Raw genomic sequence first — 25370 nt, 5'->3', positions numbered from 1 at the left:
GGACATTTTGAGAGATTAAAAAAGTTGTTGCAAAATAAGTCAGCAATAACCCCTTACTGTTTTGTTGTGTATTGTTGCAATTAATACATTTAAACATTTATTTTGTAGTTGGTCATTTTAAATGCAACACATTTTTTTTAATATTTTTGGAAATTAAATAATTCTATATTGATTAAGCCAAATTTCAAACAAAAAATGTCCAAGCATTACCCCTTTTCTACTTTCTCAGTTATATGTGATAGTACAGTGTGTGGGACTGTAATATAAAGGCTTTGGGTAATTAGAACTTTACATTTTTATTTAGTTTTAAGGAACATTTTCCAAGACTTTATTTGAAAAAGTGTCTGATTCATTGATATTTAATATATATCAATATGTAATGTATTCATTATATATTATTTATACTTTATTGGACATACTAATTTAATTTCCTGTTTTATCTTTAACGTACATTTTCACTATATGTTTATAATATATTTTCTTCTATTTATTTATTTTTCTATTATATCATTCAGATTTCTTTTTTGAAAGGCTGCAGTTGATCAACCTCTTATTTTTGTTCTGCTTTTCCGTGAACATTTGATTATAATATTGATATTTCTGTCTACTGTACAACATTGTATTCTTAATATAATCTACTTTTCCCTGGAAAAGGTATCCTTTCTTGCTTTTTTCACAGTTTCTTGTTTTTGTTTTTAATAGTTAACTAGTAATAAACAAAGCCTTTGGAATGTTCCCTCAATCACTAATTAAAGCAATAAGTGATAAAGTATTAGTAAGTATTCCCATTGTAAAGCATCCTTGGGTTTCGTGAAAGGCGCTATATAAATTATTAAGTAAGACATTTTCAATTCCTTTCATACAGATTTCTTTTTTTTCAGATTTTTTGTTGCACAAGTTGAAACACTATACTCAGTTCTGCTATCTATTTTGGTAATTTAGATAATTTAAAAGGATAGGGTTAGAGTTTAATAACCCTCCTATTGTTGTTATATTTCTCTATAAATTTTTTTAAATTATATTATTGGTATTTCTGTATTATGTACGACATATTTTGTTTTTAATCTAATCTACTTTCTCCTGAAAAAGGCAACCGTCTTGTTGCTTTCTACTTTATTTCTCATGTATTTTTATAAAGCCCTTGTAATTATTATACAGCTGTTATTGTTGCTCTAGTTGAAGCACTATACACAGATCTGTATTAATAAAATATATATTTTCACATGACCTATGCATATTCCATCATTTTCCTCCCCTGGAAGGCACACATAGATACAAAATAACACTTTCCCATGTATCTTTAAGAGCAAACATGTAGTGAGGGGGGGGGGGGGGGGGGGGGGGAGGGCGAACTAATGAGGCTGTGGAGTTCCATTCAAGGCCGCTAGGCGCGTCTCTGCTCCATGAAAGCTGCTGAGAGACTGAGAGCTGGAGGAGGGGGGCGAGGAGAGGGGTGAGGGGAGGGGGCGAGGAGGAGAGAGCAGAGAGAGAGAGAGGACGGTGTTTTATCAGCCAAGTACAGCCTGGATCGTGAGGAGCGGACGATGGGGGGAAAATTCCTACTCTGGCTTCTTTTTCTCTTAGATCACCGTCATTAACATGTAGCCCGGTGCGCGTGAAAAGGACCTGGAGTGCTCTGTAGGAGAATATCCTTCTTATTATTGTTATGATTAAAAAACAAGAAAACATTTTGGATTATCAGCGGACTTGATTTTGGACTAATTTCTTTCCGCGCGTGTGTTAATGTTGGACCGCATACTAACCTGAGTTTCTTCCCTCTGGAGTGGAAAAGTGCGCCAGCGTTATTTCCAGCAACGCTCCAGCGTCGGTATTTTTTTTTTTTCTGTGTGAGGGGGGCTATTTGGCTTTTGGATGGAATGCACCTTATCCTAACGGGACACAGAGGAATATTGTCTGAGGTGGAGGGGGAAAAAGCAGCGGATCTGGGGATCCTGTCTTAACGGTAAATGCACGTTCACACTTTCATTCTGCATCCAGGCAATGAAATAAATTCAGTTTGTGGCTTTCACACTTTGCCAATCTAGCGATACAGTGGGCTCATTTTATCACTTCATGATGGTAATGAAGTTGAGACTGAATGTATTTTTCTCCACATTCTGCTCGGTGGAAGGGTTTAGTGATGCTGCACAGGAGAGAGCAGCAGCTCCTGTGTCTGACACTTTCTCTCACTCTGTTCCGAGCGCATGGACTCACACAGCTGCGCAAAATAGCCGGGTTCCAAAAAAAACTTAAATAAGGCTTTGACCGAAATGGCTGCGTGGTTAATATCCTACTTTCTCTTTAGAAATAAAACCCTGCTGTAGAAATGTATGAACTATGCATAACTGTCACTGCTCGGTTTGATGTCATTAATAAGCGTTTGTTATCCATTCTCAATCAGTAATGCGTTTTGAAGTATAACATTTGTTTAAATACTACATCGAATTAACGCGGACCTTCTCTCAGGCTGATTGCTGGGGATCAGGGTAGAGGGGAGGTGGGGGGGGGGGGGGCTGATGAGAAGGCTGTGCGCGCGTATGGTGAATGGAGTCTCTCTATCCTCCCAATCCAGCAGGAGGAGGAGGAGGAGGAGGAGGAGGAGGAGGAGGAGGAGGAGGAGGAGGAGGAGGAGGAGGAGGAGGAGGAGGAGGAGGAGGAGGAGGAGGAGGAGGAGGAGGAGGAGGAGGAGGAGGAGGAGTAAAGTTGCGTCCGTCGGCCGCTGCGGGGGCACCATCACCATATAAAACTGGATGAATGCGGTATTTGTGTATGTGCGCTCCAAGGACTTTTCACAGCAACAAATGAAGTAGAAAGAGCCTTTTGGATGCTGCGCGACGTGGCCCTGGTAAAGAGAGACGGTCCTTAATGACATCACACCATCACCTCTCACACCCAGATATATGGCAAAGGGCTTCTGTATATGTAGCTCACTTACACAGATGTAGCCTAAGTCATGGCTCCAGCTACAAAAAAAATCGCCTTGCTTGATCAAGGCAGGCAGCTGAAAACCTCATATTTGTACACATTTTTGTCAGGGATGATGCTGGGGATGTGATCTGTCGATGACCTTTAGTGAAGATTTGCGTGTTCGTAGCACATGCAGAGGCAGCCTTGATGATGTTTCCAGTTGAGTAAAGGAGAAGGGTAAGGGGGGGGGGGGCAAGGAAAGGATGGCTCCTGTGGTTCACGCCACTCAGTCCCAGGGGTTCTGATCTACATAGCTCAGCCCTCAAGGAAAACATCTACTCACCGCTCATCATGTCTCCTTCCACTCTCTTCACGTACTGCTCACTCCTCTGGTTTACACACATCCTCCTCTCCTCTCCTCTACAGATTCTGTACATATGAGGTAGCAGATTGTAAATTATAGATGACTTGTTGACTCGTGCAGTAGCCCTGTTTAAATTGAAGTCATGGTATTAACTGTTTGACATTAAGAAATATCAGTTTGACATTGAACTTGATTGGCTGAAGTGGGCATATACCATCACTTTTGTTTAATTATAACAAAACAGTGGTACACCCAATATAATATGGGTTCCATTAGTGGTGAATACCATGAAATAAGTATTTTATTATTTTCCCTGTGCCACAAAGCATCTACAATGAGGTCTGGGTATTTGTTTGGGAAAAAAAGCTCCAAAGGTAGAAAAGCTACAGTCAGAGTATGAGCCTATGACAGTTTGTCCTACAAGTGTGTCCTAATGCTGAGGCAGCCTACTCCCAAGGACATGTTCTGTAAAGATCGAGCCTTTATAGTTTACACTATTAATGCATTTATATTAACTTGTTGAGTACATTAGGAAATGTCAGTTTAAAATAAAGAGGTTGCCCTTGGCTGGCAATGTGCTGAAGTGGGTACACAGATACAATTTACTGATTGTGTTGTAATGACGATTTGTTTATAAAAGGGGCAACTTGCTAATGGCAAATCATCTTGATGGTAATCTTTGCACGGATGTATCTCCATTTCTATAGTTTCAAATGTTGAGGTTACATTGTCATAACAAATTGTGCCTAGACTCCCAATAAGGGGCTCAACTAGGCTATTCAACTAGTTCTATAAAAGAGTCCGGGATATTTATTAGAGCAAGACTATATGGTTAACAGAGAATATCCTACTACGATAACTCTCTGTTATCCACATCCCATCATACAACAGGTGAAATAACCAATGACAAATCTGTGCTTTGAATTCAACATACTTTTGGGGCCCTAAAAGCTGAACACACTGCTTTTAAACCTAAAAGTTAATGTCTGAAATCACTTTGGAGAAGTCATTGGGAATGTATTCAGTTGGACATATGGTGTATTTCTATGTGAAGTATAACATCATAGTGTTGCTTCTCCATGGGACAGCTGCTCAATATAGATATGGTGACATACTCAAACTATAAGGTTTCTGGTTTGATCCCAAGCAGGGTTTTGTGCGATTAAATTAGAGATTGAATAAATTGTGTATAGCACTGCAGAACATACCATATCTTGTTAAGATCTAATTACCCTGGAATCATTGCGACAAAGGAAACAATTAGAATCTTTTAAATATGCATCTTTATTTACTGAGACTGCAGAAAATAAATTAGGTATTGATAGAGGGTAAAAGTGGTTTCACCAAGCTGATCTATAGTTTGTTTGAGAGGAAAGTGCTTCAGTTTAACACTTTGTTTCCTCCTACGTCTTATTGAAAAAAGAAATGATTCATATGTTGCAGTCAATAAGAGCTTTTCATTGCGAGGACCATAAATAACTTAATCTAACCTCAATGTAAAACCTGGGTGGTTAGGGAATGAGCTGTATCCCTTTAACAGTTAACAAAATAACCTGAAAAGAAATGACAGTATATTTAGTTTGATGTCTTAACACTAACTGCTAAATGCAATCTGACTCAACAAATTGGGAAAAACATAGACACATTTTTTGAAATCCTGGTACTGTGTAGAATTCTTATCCGCTTTGCTCAGGTTGGTGAGAATAGTATCATGGGAAAAGATAGTTATAAAACAAAATTGATTTCATTTCTTTGACAGGTCCTAATGGGGATTCTGACATCCGTGTTGATCAGTTAGAATTATTCAATACATGTGTATTTATGTTTAACAGCCAAGACACAGTACATTGCACCATTCTTAGAGGACATTTCTGTTATGTAAATCAAATCTTTAAAACATTTTTTTAATTTTCTGATCATTGTGGTTGTTGTTACTGTTTACCATTTGTTGCAAGACAATTAAAATAAATCAAATACTCCTGTACTGGGGGAAATGTCAATGTTATGTCTCAATTCGCACACTTCCCTAAGTACACTGCCAAATTGTGTAATGTAGTCTCAAATTGTTCACGGTTGCTGTGACCTCACTGGAAGGGACAATGGCTGCTAGCTAGCTAACAAAGATTGTTCACTGTATCGGTTCATGGTTACATTTCTTTATAAAATTAAAAGTTGTGGATTTTCAACACCACTTTAATGCTATGTTTCTTTAATTGTGGAAAACTACGGAGCCCCTAAAGGGACATGAAAAAAAAAAAGAGAGAGAGAAAAAAGAAAGTCGGGATAACGGGTTAGTATCTCGTGCGCTCATTGCAGACTGTTATGTTTACGTGGGAAATGACAGTGCATACATTATTTGAGATATATTTCGAACTCAGACTTCATTTTAAGGACATTTCGGTCAGGGGTGTAGAGCTGTTTGTTTAAGCACCCGATTGGCAAAACAGGAGAGTCTGTAAACCAGTCTGCTTTGATCTATGAATTAATGTTCGTGACTCTCAGAGTAGGCTACCTGCTGCCCGCAGCTGTTTTAAAGAGAAACAAACACTCAGAACATATACACACAGAGCCAGTGGCGGACCGGCCATTGGGACAAATCCCGATGGGCCGGTACCGAAGTGGGCCGGTCGGGCCACTCGGCCCACTCCAATCGGGCCACTAGGTCCACTGTTTCCCCGCAGCGAGGCTCCCCCCCTGTTGACAGTTCACTAGCCCCCCCACCCCCACGTGGACAGTTTACGGGGGCTGGGTGAGATTCCCGGGCTGATTTTTAGTCCCAGTCCGCCCATCATGCGCCTTGGTGACCGGACATCTCCTTCATAAAACTAATAAAAGGGGGAGTAATCGGGCAGTTCGATGTGTGTTGAGGTGTGTGTGTGTGTGTGTGTGTGTGTGTGTGTGTGTGTGTGTGTGTGGTGTGTGTGTGTGTGTGTGTGTGTGTGTGTGTGTGTGTGTGTGTGTGTGTGTGTGTGTGTGTGTGTGTGTGTGTGTGTGTGTGGAGGTGTGTGTAGAGGTGTGTGTGTGTGGTTAAAACGTAACTTTTTATAGCTGTTCGAATGAAGGTAAACACAGTGTAGGCGGTGCGTAAAAGCTCTTTGAGCGCTGGTGCTGCTCTTCTCTGAGTTACACGTCCCGCTGCCTCCTGGAGTAACCACACACCCCTGGCCGAAATGTCCTCAAAGTGAAGTCTGAGTACGAAATATATCTCAAATAATGTACGCACTGTCATTTCCCCACGTAAACATAACAGTCTGCAATGAAATGGTTGTCTCCTGTGCGCTGCACTTCCTCCTTGGCGCACCGGTAACTTTCTCAACAAAAAAAAAAAAGTCGGGATAACGGGTTAGTTTCTCATGCGCACGAGATACTAACCTGTTATCCTGACTTTTTTTTCTCTCTGTTTTCTACGGAGCCCTTAAAGGGGGCTCCGTAGAAAACACCCACATGTACAACTATTTTTTCTAGTGCTCTCAAAACAACCAGATGTGTTAATTCCTTTTCGTAGCAAAGATGGGGAATGTTGATTTCGAGAAGTGTCCAGCGTTCCATCCTCAACTTTTTGACAATTTTTTGTGGACCATCCGGGTGCTGATGGTGCTTTCTGCAATACTTCGCATTTGGGCGCACTTATGCACTAAAATAGCAAATGTAAGTAGCCTACAGAAGTACACCATTTAAGACACAGGACAAGACTCAAAGATACAGCTTGCAAATTACTTTTTACTTTGGTACCAACCAACTAGTGTTTCAAACCGTCTCATGTATAGAAATCCAAAAACCCAAACCTTCAGTGGAACATAATGGAAATATCATTGTAATAATCGCACCATTTAATGAGGACAACAGACGTGTGCATCCTCAAAGGCAACCATACAGATAAGTCTACCTCCTTCAGCCATGCAATTATCAACCTCACCCTGTGGTTATGAAAAAAGAAAAAAACTTCCTTTTGAATTTGGATAATATTCAACATGGGGAGCCTATTAACAATAGTATCAAGAGCAAAACAAACCCCTTTGAAACAAACCACTGTTATTCTGCCTCTTTGATAGTGATGCTTAAATTATGCTCCAAATTATTTGACAGCGCCTGGCTCATGGTTGGTGCACATTACTGCTCTGCTCACACTGTTTCTTTTAATTATCCGAATGTTTTAATTGCATAGAATGAGAATCAAACAAACAACTTGCATGCTTGTTATTTGAAAAAATGCAAATGAGCTTTTTGGAAGGAAGACAGGCCTTGTCGAATTGTGTGAAAAACAACAGTGAGTTCATTAGAGGTGATCATGTACGTGGAGCAAGAATAGGCATGACTCCACCAACATGCACATACATACACAATCATTTAGAAATGGAGGATAGGGAGGATGCTGAAATAAAACAGACCTTGGGGTGAAGTGATACCTGCATGTTATCAGTGATGACAGACAGAGGTTATAAGCAAGCAGCAGAGAACGTATAATATACTATTGTTTGATATTTCAGTGTAGGAACCTTGTTTGTCACAAAATTCTGTAGAAAACAATTCCTTGTACTGAAAATCCAGGAGTCCAGGCCGGGGTATTCTTTCTGGTGGGAGGTCTCTGTTGACTGCACTCTGTCTGTTTGCTGACACACTTGTTGAGGCTCCTGGCAACTGTCACCTGCACTCTAAAAACAAATGCCTTGGCTCAACAAAGAAAATCAACGCAACAGTTTGCATCGATGTTTATTGAGTTAAGACAACTTTTAATGAAATTGTCTTAAAGCAACAAAGTTATTTGAGTTAGGGGAGAAAGCTTTTCCTCTACAATCAGAGGAGTTTTTAATTACCACTTACTTAATAATTGGTATTATAAACACAAGTTTTGAAGTTGATTATTCAAAAGATTAAGTTGTTCCGACTTGTTTTACCACATGATTTAAAAGGAATTTTAAGTTGTATGTACTTAATTACCATCATTGTGAACACACGTTTTTAAGTTGACAACCATTTATAAATTAAGTTGCTCCAAATATATTTGATTCAATAGTTTTTTTCTTAGCTTTTTCATGTTTTTGCCTTTAAAGAAAGAAATGAATTGATTCCACAACAAAACATTTAAATTAAAAACATTTGAACTGCAGTTGTTTATTTCAACACATGGTGTTTCAATCAGGAGAGAATTCATTTGGTTTGAACATTTATGGACACAGGCCATATGATAAGGTGCATGAACACCTGAAATCACAGCTGACTGCAGGAGAGAGGAGAACCATTTTATAGTTTGGCTGCAGCTCGATGATTGGCTGCTGGAGAATGAGGTGAAATGTAATAGGTTAAAGAGAACGCCTGTGATGAGCTGGTTATATGCAGCTGCGGAGTGAATGTATATACTATATACATTCACATTCATACATTCTTTCAGGAAGACTGGGTGTATATAATATACACCCAGTCTTCCTGAAAGAACTTGCGCTGTGCTTCATTTCAATCTTGAAAAAAAAGATAAATAACACAAATTTAAATTGCCCCACAAATAATAAATAAACACATTAGCCATATTACCATGGGAAATGGAGACACAGCAAATACATGCTGCCATGACAACGAAGTTAGAGGCCTTTGCATATTTCAAACCAGTGCCTAATATGTCAAATCTGTAAAGTTTTTGTAGAACTACAGTAACAAACTCTCAATGGCCACCAGTCTGCAGATCACACACATCCATTTTACAAAAGATGTAACAAAGATGTTTACACTGCCGACAGTCATTATGTCAAACAGTATGAACACATTTAACGCAGAATGCTTGCACATTCATTTGTTTCCCTGGACCACGATGGCTGCCATCGTATGGTCAGATCCTGGGTGGACCGGTCACTGATGAAGGCGATATTCAAGTCCTTTTGAAACACATTAAATCATAGGTTAGCGCATCAGAGATAATGAATTAGGTAACTGCATACTTTTTAAACTGTTAGATAATTCAGAGCCATTATTACCAGCTGCTAAAGCAACGCTGGTATTGTTTTCACCTATTGAGTCTGCATGTGTGTGTCGTCATGGCAATGTGGTCCTGAAGACACACAGAGGTGCTTTTGAGTACTTTGCCTAGTGTTTGAATGCATGTGGACAGATTTTGTCAATTACAACCATGCAAGCTTTAGTGTATCTTCTCATCTGTTTCACAGGTTCCATACAATATGTGAACTGGTTAAGTGAAGAGCAGAAGCCACTTTTCAAATGTTACACAATCCTTTTCCCATGCCATTGCTGTCAACACCTATCCATGCTGAACGTTGCTAAGATATTATTGATTGGGGTGTGGCCAAAAGTGCAATATGCTTCAGAATGTAACTGACAGAGAGCAGTGCTTTTGTCCTGTGGATTTTATTTTATTTCAAGATTTTGAATTACGTCGCTAAACTCCTTGAAAAGGTCCTCTTCCTTTTCTCCAAGGTACACGACAAGGCAGCGGATGGCTATAGTTCTCTGCGTACTTCAATTGTATTGTGCTATTTTTGAAAAAGGAAAAAAAGAGGCACTGAGCGCTCATGGCCCCCCCCCAACCCACGTACCAACAAGTAACACCACGCCTACCCAATCCTACCAACATGACCAATATTTAGAATTTTCAGTCAATCTGGCATGTCAAATCGCACACCTATTTGTCAAAAGCAGGGACGCAGCCACATAGTTCAACCAAAGCAGGTCTAGCCTTTTGCCCTTTTAGTCAAAAATCACAAGACAAAGATACAATGGATAAGATCCCAAGACAGTGTATGGCTCAGGAATACCTAGGTAATATCACTCATAACCTCAGACCAGCACCCCACTTAATGCCAAAATATGACTGGCTGGCTGTACAAGTACACAAGGAGTTGTATTAGTTACAAACATTGAGAGTTACAAAAGTAAAATATGTAGTGAAATGGTGTGGTTGCTCAACTAAGTGATCAGTATATGTGATGGAAGAGTGTGTGTGTGTGTGTGTGTGTGTGTGTGTGTGTGTGTGTGTGTGTGTGTGTGTGTGTGTGTGTGTGTGTGTGTGTGTGTGTGTGTGTGTGTATGTATATGTCAGAGGGAGAGAGAGTGAGTGTGTGTGTGAGAGAGAGAGTGAATGAGTGTGTATGAGAGACATTGGATCTTACCTTTTAGAAGTGTCTCTTCCTTGCCTTTCTCTTTGAAAAGTCTGTGATTAGGTCATCAAAATCCAGATCCCTCACAACATCAGACTCGATGGCCATCAAAGAAAGGGCTGAAAGTCTCTTCTGAGCCATGGTTGTCCTAAATTCATTGTTGATGCGTTTAAGCTGTGAAAAGGCACCCTAACCCTCGCAGTTGGTTACAGGCAGTGTGAGAAAAATCCTGAGCGCAACAAAAACATTGGGGAATGTTGTCTGTAGTCCATGTTTAAGCACCACCTGCAGTCTGTTTGCAGGGGTGTTATCTGGCTCTGTGATGACAAAAGCCCTAAACTGGATCAGCTCATCTCCTAATGACTTATCCAAGTCAGTAGGATATGACGAGGAGAGAATATTGGCCCGTCTGCGGAGATCAGTGTCATCACAGCACATGTCAAATAGGACTCCAAAGTGATCATTAATGACTTTGTATGCATCCAGGCGTTTGCTCAGTCCTGAGAGCAACCTGTCAATAATTACATTGAATGTCTCAACCTGGATTTTTTTACTGCCAGTCAGTACCACCTCGTGCTCCACTGTCTCGTCATCAAATACTCGTCTTTTACCAACACGGTGAGTCTCGTGCTGGTATGTCTGTGTCACGCCGGTGACGGCCCGGGCAGATGTCTCAAAGTCCGAAAATGTCCCTCGTAGTGATGCAACATAAGTGCGCAGCGATTCCAAAAGTCGCACAGCTGTCATTAGGTCAATGTCTTTCTTTTGCAAGCCAGTGCTCATAAGCTTGAATTGGTGCAGTACAGTGTCCCAAAATATTGTCAGCAGAGCAGTCTCTAGTTTCCCAAGTTTGCCACACAGCGCAGAGGCCTCTCGCCGTGTGTCCTGGCGCTCTTCGTCATCAGCCACCAACATTTGTAAAGCCCCTCTTATTGCAGTGTAATTCTCACAAAGAGCTCTTGTTGAGTCTCCTCTGCAGCTCCATCTTATACAGGAGAGAGATTTTAGCGTCAGTGTGACGTTTTCAGTGCGGATCCTAAAAGTTTGTAATTTCCCAGGAAAGGAAGCCCCCCTCTCCCTGAACAAGTGTATGGCAGCATCTGCCTCTGTATGAATGTGTGTGAAAGCTTACTTGTATATGAGGAGTTCTTTTCCAAAACGCTATACATCCATTTTAATAGTTTTCAGGAAAATTACATTTTTTACCTAGACCCACACATTTTGTTAATATTAAATTTATCCTGTTAAAATGGTTTGTTGGCTCAGTCTGAACATATTGAACAATGATTATTAAATCAAACAACAATATTGTTGATTAAATTAAACAACAATATTGTTGTTGAATAAATCAAAGTTTTTTTTGTTTTTTTTAAAAAAACGCTATAAATCCATCCATTTTTTTAAATTGATGGTTTATGTCTTTTTTTTTAAAACGAGAACATGCAACATATGATATCAGGGAGTCATACTATCAATGAATATAAATCAAATAACCTCTTTTGCTTAACATCACCTTTCACACACATCTCTCTCTCTCTCTCTCTCTACAGCCTCTCTCCCCCTACAGACGATCTACAGCCTCTCTCTCTCTCTCCTCTTCACAGACCTACAGCCTTACTATCTCTCTCTCTCTCTCTCGTCTTTACATACGCCCCACAGTTTTTATTAACCTCAAAGCCATTAGGAGTCACACACACACACACACACACACACACACACACACACACACACACACACACACACACACACACACACACACAGCTTCCGTAGCCCTGCTCTATAGCAATGACATCAGTAGGCTAGTATACTTTCCATGTCACGTTAGCATGCTTATTAACAGCAGAAGATCTTTGCTGCAAAATGGTATTAAACTAGCAAATTCTGAAACGAAAGTTGTACTCACCAAACACTTTAATGAAGGTCGCCTTGCAAACGGGAACCTTCTCTGGGTGACTGTTGCACAAGAGATTGTACTTGACAGATACGTTCCGGTCTTTTTGTTTGTTTACGTCCTGAACTTTCGGACGCTTCCTTTTCACTTGCGTGATGTCCAGGAGATGAAGTATAGCCCGGTCCTGGTCAACCTTTTTTGGTTTTTCGTACAAATGGTTGAAGTTCATCATCAGGTCGTTCGGTGACAGCTTCTCGGCCTGACAGGAACCTTTCGCAGCAGCTTTGTGTTGACATCCCACAGTCGGTATTAACACGCCACCCAAGTGACGAACCTTCTTTTGTTGTTGTTTGTGGTTTTCTTTGTCCAGTCGACGTTTTCTACCCGCAGGTGTAGGTCTCACTGGCTCATCCAGGCCATCAAAGGTGTTACAACAGTTTAAAGACATTTAAAGACTTATTTCGAAGACTGAATGAACATAAACAAACCTCGACTCAGAGCCCCGCCATGTTGGATTGCATAGAACGCTCACCGAATTCTGATTGGTAGAGAGGACATATCGCGTTTAGGCTCAAAATAGGTTCGACGCTTATCGCGGTTTGGAAAGGAACTGCATCTTGCCGTACATTTTAAACAAGGATATATAGCGATTTGGCATGAAACGTTGATAGAGCAGTGAATAGGTTCAGTACACAGCAAAATGGCAATTTTTAAAAAAAAGAACATATGTTAAAGCATTTTGAGGGGTCGCAAAGTCTGTAAAAGCGCTTTAAACCCATTTACATAACCCTAACCCTAGCCATATGTCCATCTTATGATGTTGAAACTGTTAAAATATAAGACTATGAAAAATACACAACTAGAAAGACTACAAATCCCAGAGTCGCGTAAGTGATGTCATAACTGATGTCACAATTGTTTTCCTCCGCTAAATATAAGAGATAGCTAAGATAAGATAACTTTAACAAGATGCCTGTGTGCTTAGTACCAGGTTGTTATCATACCAGCAATGGGTATTGCTCGTTCTTTCGCTTCCCGTCTGATGAAAGGACCAGGAGTGGCTGGCTTGATCAAGTTAGCTACCTTGCTAGTAGCAAGCACGTTAGTTAGCATTACAGCCTTAGCCTTGTCATTTTTATTAGCCTTAACATGAAGTAACACTAAGTAACCCAAAATGTTAAACAGAAAGAGTAGTAGTCATATTTCGTGAACCCTTTGAAGAGTACTGTCACACCGGTGTGATCATTCTATAATACACCGTTTAAGCCCGGGGGAGAAATGCTAATGCTAACGCTACATTAGCATCGGCGATCTTTTGTACTTCATGCTATCTGCACAAATGGTTGACATTAAACATTAAAACGATCAGGCAGTTCAGAGAGGCAGGCTGCTTTGCATGACATTCTTCTGGACGTGTTTCATTGTGTTGATAGTGAGGGTAGTCTATCACTTTTTTGACAAGACAGTAGTGACGGCCATCTTGGTGACGTGTGTTGTTGTGAGAGTCTGTGAGACCAGAGATGTAGTTCATTAAGCGTTTCACACAAAACAAATGTGTTACTTCACAGTTTTACGACACATTATTTTTTTTTTGACTTGCAAAATTATCTTTTAAAATGACAAACATCATATGTGTAATTTGTGGCACAATTCAAATGGGATCGAAAGATAATCTTTCTCTCTCCATTGACTTCAATACATAATTTTTCGGAAATAAGGTCCCATGGAGGTCCACCGGAAGGGGAGGGACTTCGCCACTCTATAGGCCGGTGTGTGAGATGGCGGAGTACTCCAGCCTCCTCCTTCAGTCCTTCAGCCTCTCCTGACTCACTGTGCTGAAGTTCTCATTAGATGATTCTTCAAAACATGAATTGCTGTGACCAAATGAAGTGCCAGTGCAGTGAGTGTTTCGAGAGGATGTGTAGTACATCTTACTTTAATGGAGGTCTTCTGAGTTTATCTCCATTATTTGTGTGTTATACGTGGAAATCGTTAATCACTTACGGCCCGTCCACACTACAGCGTCTGCAGCGTCGACAGCTTCAATCTGCCCATTCACTTTGAATGGGGTGACGTCACGTTGCCGCTTTTTTTCGCCGAACTGAATTGTGGGTAGCAGAGCGGTCCGTCTCCAGCGTCTCAGGCGACAGAAGTTGAACAATGTTCAACTTCTGACGCCGGAGACGCCGGAGATGCCGGAGACGCCGGAGACGCCGGAGTAGCCAACGCCAGCCAATCAAATCCCGTTTCGGAAAATCTGACAGCTCAAGCCGTAGCCAATCAAACCGCGTCTAAGCTGGGAGAGATATCCCGCCGTTCATTTCTATATTTAAAAAAAAGATGGAGGAGAAACTAATTATCGCCGTAGCAATCACCCGGTTTTGTATGAGCAGACCCTCTTCACCTACCGGGATACAAACCGGAGGAACCAGGCATGGAGGGAGGTGGCAGAGACAGTGGGTGAAACTGGTAGGTTTTCGCCTGTTTGGGGAGTTTATATATATATATATTGCTCGCATAAAATCCCCGGGGGTTTTTGCTTTGTATGTCGGGGGCGGGAGATTCATGTGATTGGTTGTTGGTTGTGTTGCTTGAATAACATCCCCAAGCTTCAAACACGCCCAGCTCCAAGCTTTTTTTGAAGCTGTAGTGTGGACGCTCCGTTACAACAAGTATGTTCTTGGCAGTTGTTACAATTGAAGTAGAAAAAGCGATTATGGTCTTGGTAACAAAGGAAGAAAGTGTTGACATACTTTAGCAAACAAAAGGAGAAGGTCAATGGTTGCATCTACAAAGAAGGGCTTTAGCACCATTTTCTTTCTTTGGGAAAAATTGAATACGCAGTTTATGTTCTTATTTATTTCATTGATAAAATACAAAACTAACAACTAATTCCCAAACCTATGGCAATGTCTTGATAACTTTCATTTTGTCTGACCAATATGCAATATCACTTTACTTTCACATAGCACACAGAAAAGCAGCACATCGAGATTGTTTTCCAAGATTGAGGCAGTCATTATTAGATCGTTTCTGATTACTTTTTGGCAACATTGTTTAACCAAGTAACCTTTACTAAGTATATTTAATTTGCCTTGCCCAACTATACCTGAAGCATACTTTAGATGCCTTTTCTATGAATTATAAAAAGAACAATCCTTGTTTATAATATGGTGTTTTTCATAATCGTCCAAAATCAAGTCAGTTTTGCTTCATTTTATGACATAGAACTGCAACGATCAAAAGACCCACAGAAAAGCTACAGTCAACTATTTTGAGAATCTATACATTGTAATCTTCTTAGTAAAATGCTGTTTTCAGCCTGTCGCATATGGAGATTTACAGCTTTTTAGTTTTGCATCACATCAAAGTGAATATCTTTGAGTTTATCACATTGGGCTTTGAAAACTTGGATGGACATATTGTTCAAACATTTCAAATGACCAATGGATTCATCAGTGAATCTAGAAATTACCGGCAGAGTTATTTGCAGAACTGCCAAATATACCGTACAAACCAAAATAAATTGTGTCAAAACTCACAACTTTCTGTCCCTTAGTCGATCAGTATCCCTTCGTACGAATCATGGCTATAATGCGTTGGCCTGGAGGATTCGGTCATGAAGATCCAAGGTCATGTTAAGGTGTAATTGAACATTTACAAAGAAAGGGAAACCTAAGCCACATTGTGACAAGTTTGTGTAATGAAGTTATGCTTATTATTGGCCTTTTGTCATCTTCTCAAGCTCTTATCGGTTTATCAGAGCATTTGGCTGTAGAGGACCATGTTGAAAGCTATGAATCACTGGCTGCGGTAACACACTTTGTTATTTTTCTCCTCCATTTCCATTGACAGATTAGTGCTCAATAACAGGATCTAAAGTCCAGTTTACATGCTCCAGAGTATTACCAAAGGATCATCCCTTTAGGGCGCAGAGGCCACTTTGGAAATTAATTCAGTAATATGATGTGGCAAGTACCATCAGCCCCTTTGTGCATTTCCATTTGAAAGAATATCCAATATACTGAGAGTTGCGGGGAGATGGAGTCCTCGCCCTCCTCTTCTTCTGCGTCTTGTGTCGGTCCCTCAGGGTGTCGCTTTTAAAGCCTTCAAATCTTTTCACACATTTGTCTCGGCTGAAAGCTCACCTGAGGATGGGGCTGGAAAGAACAGACTGTGCTGGCAGGCTGATAGGGCTGTTAAGGTTACATGGCCAGACGAGTGTGACTGTGTGTGTGTGTGTGTGTGTGTGTGTGTGTGTGTGTGTGTGTGTGTGTGTGTGTGGGGGTGTGTGTGTGTGTGTGTGTGTGTGTGTGTGTGTGTGTGTGTGTGTGTGTTTACATAGCCGGGGACTGGGACTCTGTATGTATGTGTGTGTGTTGATGTGTCTATTTGCAGGCAAGCATTACTAGGACTGGGGGTTCCTGAAAAACAAGAACACAAGCGGAGCAAAACTAATGGACCGATCTGCTTCTGCCAGACAAAGTTGACCAGTCTTCAGAATCAGAAATTCTTTGTTTACCTTTATACGAAATGTACAGAGTTACAGCAGCAAAGGTACTGTGCAGTTTAAATGAAAAAGGGAAGAGAGTAGACTAGGGGTGTAACGGTATCCGTATTCATCCCGTACCGTCACGGTTCGGACGTCACGGTTCGGCACACACAGTCACACGACGAATACGCATTTTTTTTACGAGTGGGAAAAAAGTGTCATTCAGGGCAGTATCCACTACACTATATATAATCCAGGGGGCGGTATTGCGCCTAAAAGCTGTTTGCCAGCCGCCCTTAAACAACAAATGAAGAACAAGAAGAAACACAACAACAAAACGAACAAAATACAAGAAGAAGAAACGTTAGTATGGCGATTTCAGATAACACGCAGGAGCTAGAACCCACCTGCTTCTTTTAAATCAGCTGTGTGGGAACATTTCGGGTTCCCTGTGGACTACAATAACGATGGAGTGTGCGAGTGGTGGATCGGACGAGGACGGTGTGTCGCCGTTGTTCTACAGTGGTGCGGTATGCTAATGGTAACACACGCCAAACATGCTAAATCATATCAGAAGGCATCACCCAGATTTGCCAATCACCGGAAACCGGCAAAAGACATCAGCAGTTCAACAGCTTATCCCCGCCGTGAGACCAAAATAAATAACGGAAGCTTGTGGCATATGTTTTTCAACGACTTTGTGCTCTTGAAACACTTTCTTATTATTTATGATGTCATATTTTCAAGACATTCTTTTTAGCTTTACAGCTTGATGAAACCTTTTTGTTTGACATCAGCCATTATAGATAATCTGGCCATCTGAGTGTACTGTGTAAGGTTTGTTTTTAACTGTTTAATACAGTTCATTATTCAAAAAAGAGTTCTTTTAAAAAAAAAACTGAAACTTGCACTACTGTTCAAACATAAATAACAACAAACCTGGAATTATGCATTTGGGACTTTTTTTTTGCTTTTTCTTGTTGTACCGAACCGTACCGAACCGTGACCCCCAAACCGAGGTACGAACCGAACCGTGACTTCTGTGAACCGTTACACCCCTAGAGTAGACCAAATATATTAAATTGTAAGGCAAGCGCTACACAAATGAGCAAAATCAAATAAGAACAGCATGGTTAAAAATAGGTACCAGTAATTATATTAAAGTATTCAAGGAGCTGGTAAAACATTGTAAATAAATTGCACAGTAATAAAGCATATTGACTATATTACATGAGTATTGCAGTATTTATATTTACACTCTTCTCGTAGCTTGTATCCATTTGTTTTTAATTAAAGTAGCGTATTTGGAAGACCTCAAGTTATATATTTTCCATAAGATTTATTTGTAAAGGTTTTCTTGGTGCAGTGTTTAGCCTACATTGCAGTTTTCATGCAGTTTTTTGTCTTTAATGTATTAACCTTTCTGATTTCTGATGACGATACAGAAACACAAGGATTCGATTTTCAGTTTGTTTGATGCCATAGTTTGGCTTTTGCTTCCTGATATGGTACTATTGGCTCTGAATATGCATACAAACAGTAGAATAATATTAAATACCAGTAAACCAAAATAAAATACAATAAAACAAGTGGTTCTATTTTTTTCATTTTAGAGTAATAGGGCCTCTTTAATGAAATATATTTTTGAAGTTTTAAAGATATGAGTAGTTACTAAAGCCAATGCTTGAATTTCGAAATACCCACATTTTATTTAAGATAAGATAAGCTAAGACTTTATTTATCCCGAAGGAAATGATTGTGCCAGAGTTAAAAAATATACAATTAACATAATAATTATAGTAACAATAACAAGAATGCAATACTCACAATAATTCTCTATTCTGTAAATCTTACAAATGACTATAACAGATTTATTTTCCTAGTTTAGTTTATTTCCTCAGACCATGATCTCTGTATCTCAGCCCAATACTACAGTCCAGGGCCAAACTTAACTTACCTAATTCCCCCACGATGAATAAAGTATTCTGATTCTCATGAACTCCTTTCAAAAGTGACCACCAGGTCATATACCTGTCCTTTTCACACAACAGAACGTCAAAGTCCTAAGAGAGGCAATTTAGAAATTCACAGCTTTTAAAACGATGATTAAAAGGTAATGAAAGCAAAATCCGAACTGTAGGCACTATGATCGGCTGCTACAGTCCCACCTCAGGCTCTGGCCTCTTTAGGCTCCCGTGCCCCCCCCCCCCAGGGAGGCAGCGTTTCAGATCTGTACTGCAAACTTACTTGGTAATTATGTCTTAGAAGCAGACGTTAACTCTCACAGGGTTGGAGAAAGACGAGTCGAGTGACTTTTAAGAGGAGTGGAAATGAATTGGATATACACAGTTGCAGTGGTGTAAAGTTACTCACTAGATTTACTCAATGACTGTAGTTAAGTACACTTCTGTGGGACTTGGACTTTACTTGAGTATTTAAATGTATTGCTACTTTGTACTTCTAAACCTATACAATTCAGAGAGTAATCATCGTATACTTTTGTTCCACTACATTTATTTAATACCTTTAGTTACTTTTCAGATATAGATTAACAATATGATCATCACTTAAATCAGACTTTAGTTTCACCTGGAGTCAAATCGACAAGCTACCTTGCAGTATACAAAGTATTTCAAATTAGCAATCATATATTTATAATCAAGACATATAATATGTATTTTTCTGAAAAGGGCCGATCTGCATAATGAGTACTTTTACTTTTGGTACTTTAAGTTTATTCTGATGCTAGTACTTTTCTACTTAAACTTTAGTAACATTTTGATTGCAGGACTTTTACTTGTAACAGAGTATTCCTACACTCTGGTACTTCTGCTTTTACTTAAGTACAAGTCCTGAGTACCTTTCCCTTCTCTGGACGGTTGCGGAACAAGATTAAATGATCCAACCTGCCCAGCATCCCTTGAGATTGGACTGTGTAAATGAGTGTACCCAGTACTCGAGTTGAGGGGGGATGAGGGGGGATGTCATCCCCCCCTGAAATAAAAACGGTCAAAATCATCCCCCTTCTAAAACTGCCATTCCCCCTTTCCATCCCTTATGTCATTTTATCAATGAACGTGGCACTGGTATTACTGCTATTTCAACATTAATTTTGCGCATTTTGAGTAAAATACTCAAAGGGAGCACGCACACACGCAATGACATTTTTACCAAGGCACTGACGCTATACTATGCGAGTGCCCTAGACTAGGGTGCCAGAGCGCCGTGATGCGCCTGTTTGATCGATGCCAGAAGCGCAGGTAACGGTCATCACAATGGCAAAGCAACCAGGAGGACAACGCGATCTGAGGGACTTCATATTTAAAAATACTAAAAATTACATTTCAGGTAAGTCAAGAATCAGTAATCTTAGTCATTACTCACTAATTTAGTCACCAAAGGTGGAATCTATGGACATAAGCAGCAATAACAACTTAGTTTGGAGTTATACGTTTTTCTCTCGTGTTAGCTAGCTGGTAAGACTCACAACTGTTGATGAAATGATACCACCAGCACCAGAAGAGCTGAAACCCCTCCTTCAAGCAGTGAACACTTTGGTCATCTCCACAGCTGAGTGTGAACGTGGGTTTAGTCAGATGAACATTTTAACCACAACTAGAAGCTTTTCATCAAGTGTTGGCCCTCCACTGAACAAGTTCAGATCAGAGGTATATGTCAAGACTTGGCTTCAAAGCCATTGCTTAGCTAACAATCAGAAAGCAAGAGCCAGAAAAATTGAGACCAAAAAGCATGATTATGAAAATCTTTGGAAACTTCTATGAGATGGGGGAGAGTGGAGTAGGCAGCCATTGACAACATTGGTCCTATTTTGTATTATCTGTATAATCTTTTAATATATTTTCATATTTTGTAAACAATTTCAATTTGCACTTAATGCCCTGTTAAAAAAAGTAACATTGGGAATGTTAACATAAAATATTTGTATTGAAACTGCAATAAAATGATGACGGATCAATATTTTTCTAATTTTTTTCCTAAATTTTTTCATGAAGAATTTACATAATGATTTAATTAATTACGATACAAATGTAACCCTTTAGATACCAGTTTTGATCGTATACTAGTAACTGCTTTTTTGAAAAAATACACTATAATTCAATATTCTAAAAACTATTTGGACTTTATTATTAGTATAATCAGTTGATCCATCTGAATAATAAATGAGGGACTGTTAACCTACAAGATTTGTACCATATACTTCCATTATAACCACATTTTTGTATTCCCTCCCCCCCTTTAAATTAAAGTGAAAAAAAGATTTTGCACTAATTGTCCTCTGCATTTGACCCTAAATGTTAGTGGTGCCATGGCGGCCCGGGGACCGACTCCAATTCTGAGGTGCCTTGGTCAAGAGCAATGAAAGAAGTATCTGAACATCCATAACATGCATGTTGTTTTAGGAGTATAATAATTATCTGTATGCTGGTTGGTCTCCCACCCTCTGCGGGTTATCAGCACACATTATGTCCCCATATGATAAAATCCACCATCCCCCCTGATTTTTTTTTACAACTTGAGTACTGAGTGTACCTTTACGGTTGGTTGTGTGTGTGTGAGGTTTCTGGAGGCAGCTCAGTACTTGCCTGTTGTCCTGAAGGGATTCATCTCACGCTGAGCCAGTGTGGTGGCAAGGAAATACGGTTTCATGCCAGCCCACCGCTCCCCCGTTGACCCTCCTGGCAACGAGGTACTAACTGTCTGCCAGGTGAACCAACCGGGGGAAGGGAGACGCTGGCGCCTCCACCTCCCACACAGATAACCCCGCTCGCTCTCACTTTATCCATGCTACGCTACTGGCGGCGCGGGCCTGCTCAGTATGGACGCCTACTGACAAGACTGTGTGACTGAGAGGAAATATCCACGCATTGAATCTGCTCACTGGAGATGATGGAATCCAATATAGTGCAGGCAGAGCGGCGCTTAATGCACTCATCCTTCGTGTGGGGTTAGGAGTGTGTGTGTGTGTGTGTGTGTGTGTGTGTGTGTGTGTGTGTGTGTGTGTGTGTGTGTGTGTGTGTGTGTGTTATCAAAGCTGGTAAAGGTGCAGCTAGTTTGAATGACTTTGTATTCTGCAGGGCAGCTTGTGAATTTACTCCAGGTGGAACTAAAGTCTGATTTAAGAGTTGATTATATTTCACATCATTCATCCAAATCAACTCACTAAACATATGATACATGCAGTGGATCTCAAAATTGTACTTTAGTAGTGAAATTGAGTAACTGTACTTTGTTACTTTACACCACTGGTCCCAGTAATATAAGCTTAAATGGTTGACTCGTGTCTTGTTTTCATTTCTCAACTTTGATTTTACCGGAGTACTTTCTAAGAGCTTTCATACTGTGATCCGTGAGACAAGGACAGGAGGAATGAGATGGAGGAAGAGGAGCATCACAGGATGGGGAAAGTGAGCCGACACGTCCTCTTATTACTCATATACCCTGATGCTCTCTGGGCTAGCATGTGTGTGTGTGTTTGCACTGGAGGGGGCTATGTGTGTGTGTGCCTCTATGCTGGAGTTTAACTCGATGGAGCCAAGGGCAAATGGTAAAATGATGCAGACTGACAGGCTGCTGCGTTCTCTGGTCACCAGCCTGAACAACAGTCAGTCAGCTGCCACCAGCAGGCATCCTTTCAGACAGTTAGTCAGCGTGCAGACACAGTACATGTGAAACAATGGGCACAAAGGCAACTATTGGACAAGAGACAGGTCCTACGAGGGTTAATGTTGTTTACTTTTATTATAAGGAAGTTCGGTAACACTTTATTTTAAGGTACACAAATTAACCATCAACTAGTTGTTAATTAACATGCATATTAGCAGTATATTGGCTATTTATTAGTCATTATAAAACACTTATTAATGCCTTATTCTACATGACCATATTCTACAAGTAATAAGCCATTAGTTGAGAGTTTTTCCTCAATAACCCTCTAATTAGTGCTTATTTATTGCAAGTAAGGAAGTTGTTGTATATGAGTTTTGTTCTTAATATGCGCTGCTCAATATGGGCCTAATAAGGCAGTAGTACCACAATAATAGTCATTCTCCCATAATAACACAAATATGATCTATTCTTATGTAACAAGACATGAAACTATAAGTGTTAATTAAAGGTCCCATGTCATGCTTTTCTGGTTATTACCCGTCCCCTTGTGTGTTATGAAGGTTTTTCTGCATGTAAACGGTCTGCAGAGTCACAAACCCTCAAAGTACACCCTGTAGAGAGTAAAACTCTAACACAGAAAAGACCTCCCCAAAATGCCTCGTTGGAGATTTCTCATTTACTTCCTGGGTATCGCTACGTAGGGATACCCAGTAGCCACTCCCGCACCCTCTGCCAGCCACTTTACAATATGACTACCCTTATAAAGGATTCATAAAGGGTTTATAATTAGGTTATGAATTAGGTTGTAAACACTTTATTAATCATTAAGAACCATTTATAAACCAGTTCTAACATAGTTTTCATACATCAACACAGGCTCACTATTTGGCAAGATGACTAAGCCTTATATTGGCTACTTAGCGAGAATCAACTCAGTGAGCAACAGATACCAAGGATGCTGGCTGATGAAGAAGACGAAGTAAGCTAAGTAGCCAATATAAGGCTTAGCAGTACAGATAAATGTGGGCTCACTATTTGGCAAGCAATCGGTCACAATTGCCCTGTTTATCTCATGTCTTATAAAAGCTTATTAATGATTTATAAAGTGTTCACAACCTAATTAATAAATGAATTACAAACTATTCGTAAGCCCTTTATAAGGGTAGTCTTATTGTAAAGTGGTACCCAATTAATTGTAAGCCAAAAATGTGAATAATCAAAACTGACCCGGAGGAAAACATAAAGTTACATTACATACATCTCATTTTAAAAGAGGGAGTTTGAAATACTTGCACATTTCTATTAAAAATAACCTCTTTTACAGCTCTCTATACTTTAAACTATAGTATTTGTCTTTTTTTTTTGTGAACAGTACTTTGTACTTCGTTTTTTGTGTATTTATATTTTATATTGTCTTTACTTTTTTTTAATTTGAATAGTGTTTTAAATTATTTTATTTAATATTATTATACTTTTTTATATTTTTAATCAATTATTTGTTGCTCCTTTTCTACAACTTATTCCTTTTACTCTGTTTTGGTATGGATCATTTACATCCAATCAAATCCCTCGTATGTGTAACCCTACTTGCAAATAAACCTGATACTGATTGATCTGTTTCTGTATATCCATCTGAAGACCCAAAGTCTGATTCAGATAAAACATATCCAAATCATGTGGATTGAGCCATTTGAAACGATCCTTATTATAGGCTACAAAGAATATCACATTACCTGGCTGTGTGTCCCCGGTCAATGTGCTGCCTGCCGACCTACCGCTGAGCGACTGGAATACTCTGCTTTACTCCTGTCACAATAAGAGGTTGTGGTATGTGGATGGCTGTCGTGCCACACCGTATGTTTCTGAGGGACACATAAACACACTCTTCACTTTAATATGTTGCCTTTAGCCACAGTAACTCCACACTTTTTTATTTTATGTCGCTTGAACAGTTTTGACCTGGAGCTGTGCACTTACAGTCATTCCAGCCAAGATGAGTTGCATTGTGCTTCTTCCCTTATTATATTATAAATAAATATATAATGTATTTCCCTATACAATCCGCTATACATCCCCTTTGTGGCCCTGTTGTTCTGTGAATGTTCTGCAATGTCCCATACTGTGTGTCCCTGACAATATAGTACCTTAGGCAGACAGATGTTGTGTTTCTGAAAGGCCCTGTTACAATAGGCGCGTTCACACCAAGTACTTTTCCCACAATAGTTCATCAGAACTCTTTTAGTTCTGATGAACTAAAGCAGATCGCATTCACACCACAATGAGTTCCTGGGGGTGGATTAGGCCAGTGTTTTTCAAAGTGGGGGCCCGACCCCCCGGGGGGCTGCCAGGGGGCATCAGGGGGGTCACGCAAAGTTTGAGGGAAAGGGGAATTTTTTTCTTTTTTTAAAGTTACCTTTTTTTTTTTTTAGATCAATCAATCTATGTGTCCTTTGATGCCAATCTTTTAATATTTATTCATATTTTATTTAATTGTTTTGTTTTTAAATCACACGACCGCCCTTCAAGCGAATCAGAATCAAGCTGCCGCTACTGAGAGTGAAACTGAGTATCTGCTCAGCTTTTGGAGCAAGTGAGAGCTAGTGAATATTTCGCTCTGCAGCTGGATGAGAGCACGGATGTAGCAAATATTGTTGTTTATATATATGAATATAAATATGTTTATTGTTAATATTATTGTTGAATATTATATATAATATTATTAATAAGGCATAAGTAGCTTTCAACATATATATATATATATGTTAATTGTTCATATTACTGTTCAAAATTATATATAATATTATAAAGACAGAAATCACTTTAAAAATGCTTTAAAAATATGTTTACTATTGATATTACTGTTTAATATTGTGTTAAGAATGTTTATAACAGAAGACACAATGAATGTAATGAATGACAAACAAAAGATAAATACAAAAAATGTTTAGAAGAATAAATGATTATGAATTATTAATACAAATATAT

General features: G+C 39.6%; 1 protein-coding gene across 2 annotated transcripts in view; it reads left to right on the top strand.

Annotated features, from left to right (window-relative positions):
• The first annotated feature begins 1528 nt into the window (after window positions 1-1528).
• The window catches only part of nlgn1 (neuroligin 1), a 429109-nt gene continuing 405267 nt past the window's right edge, over window positions 1529-25370 (top strand). For both annotated transcript variants that reach the window (XM_034215987.1, XM_034215986.1), the window contains exon 1: window positions 1529-1963. The gene's annotated coding sequence lies outside the window, so the exon portion shown is untranslated. The remainder of the gene's footprint in view (window positions 1964-25370) is intronic.

This window comes from Gymnodraco acuticeps, unplaced genomic scaffold (assembly GCF_902827175.1).
Source record: "Gymnodraco acuticeps unplaced genomic scaffold, fGymAcu1.1, whole genome shotgun sequence".
In the NCBI taxonomy this organism is placed as follows: domain Eukaryota; kingdom Metazoa; phylum Chordata; class Actinopteri; order Perciformes; family Bathydraconidae; genus Gymnodraco; species Gymnodraco acuticeps.
Note: the sequence above shows the minus strand (reverse complement) of the source record. Positions and strands in the feature narration are given on the sequence as shown.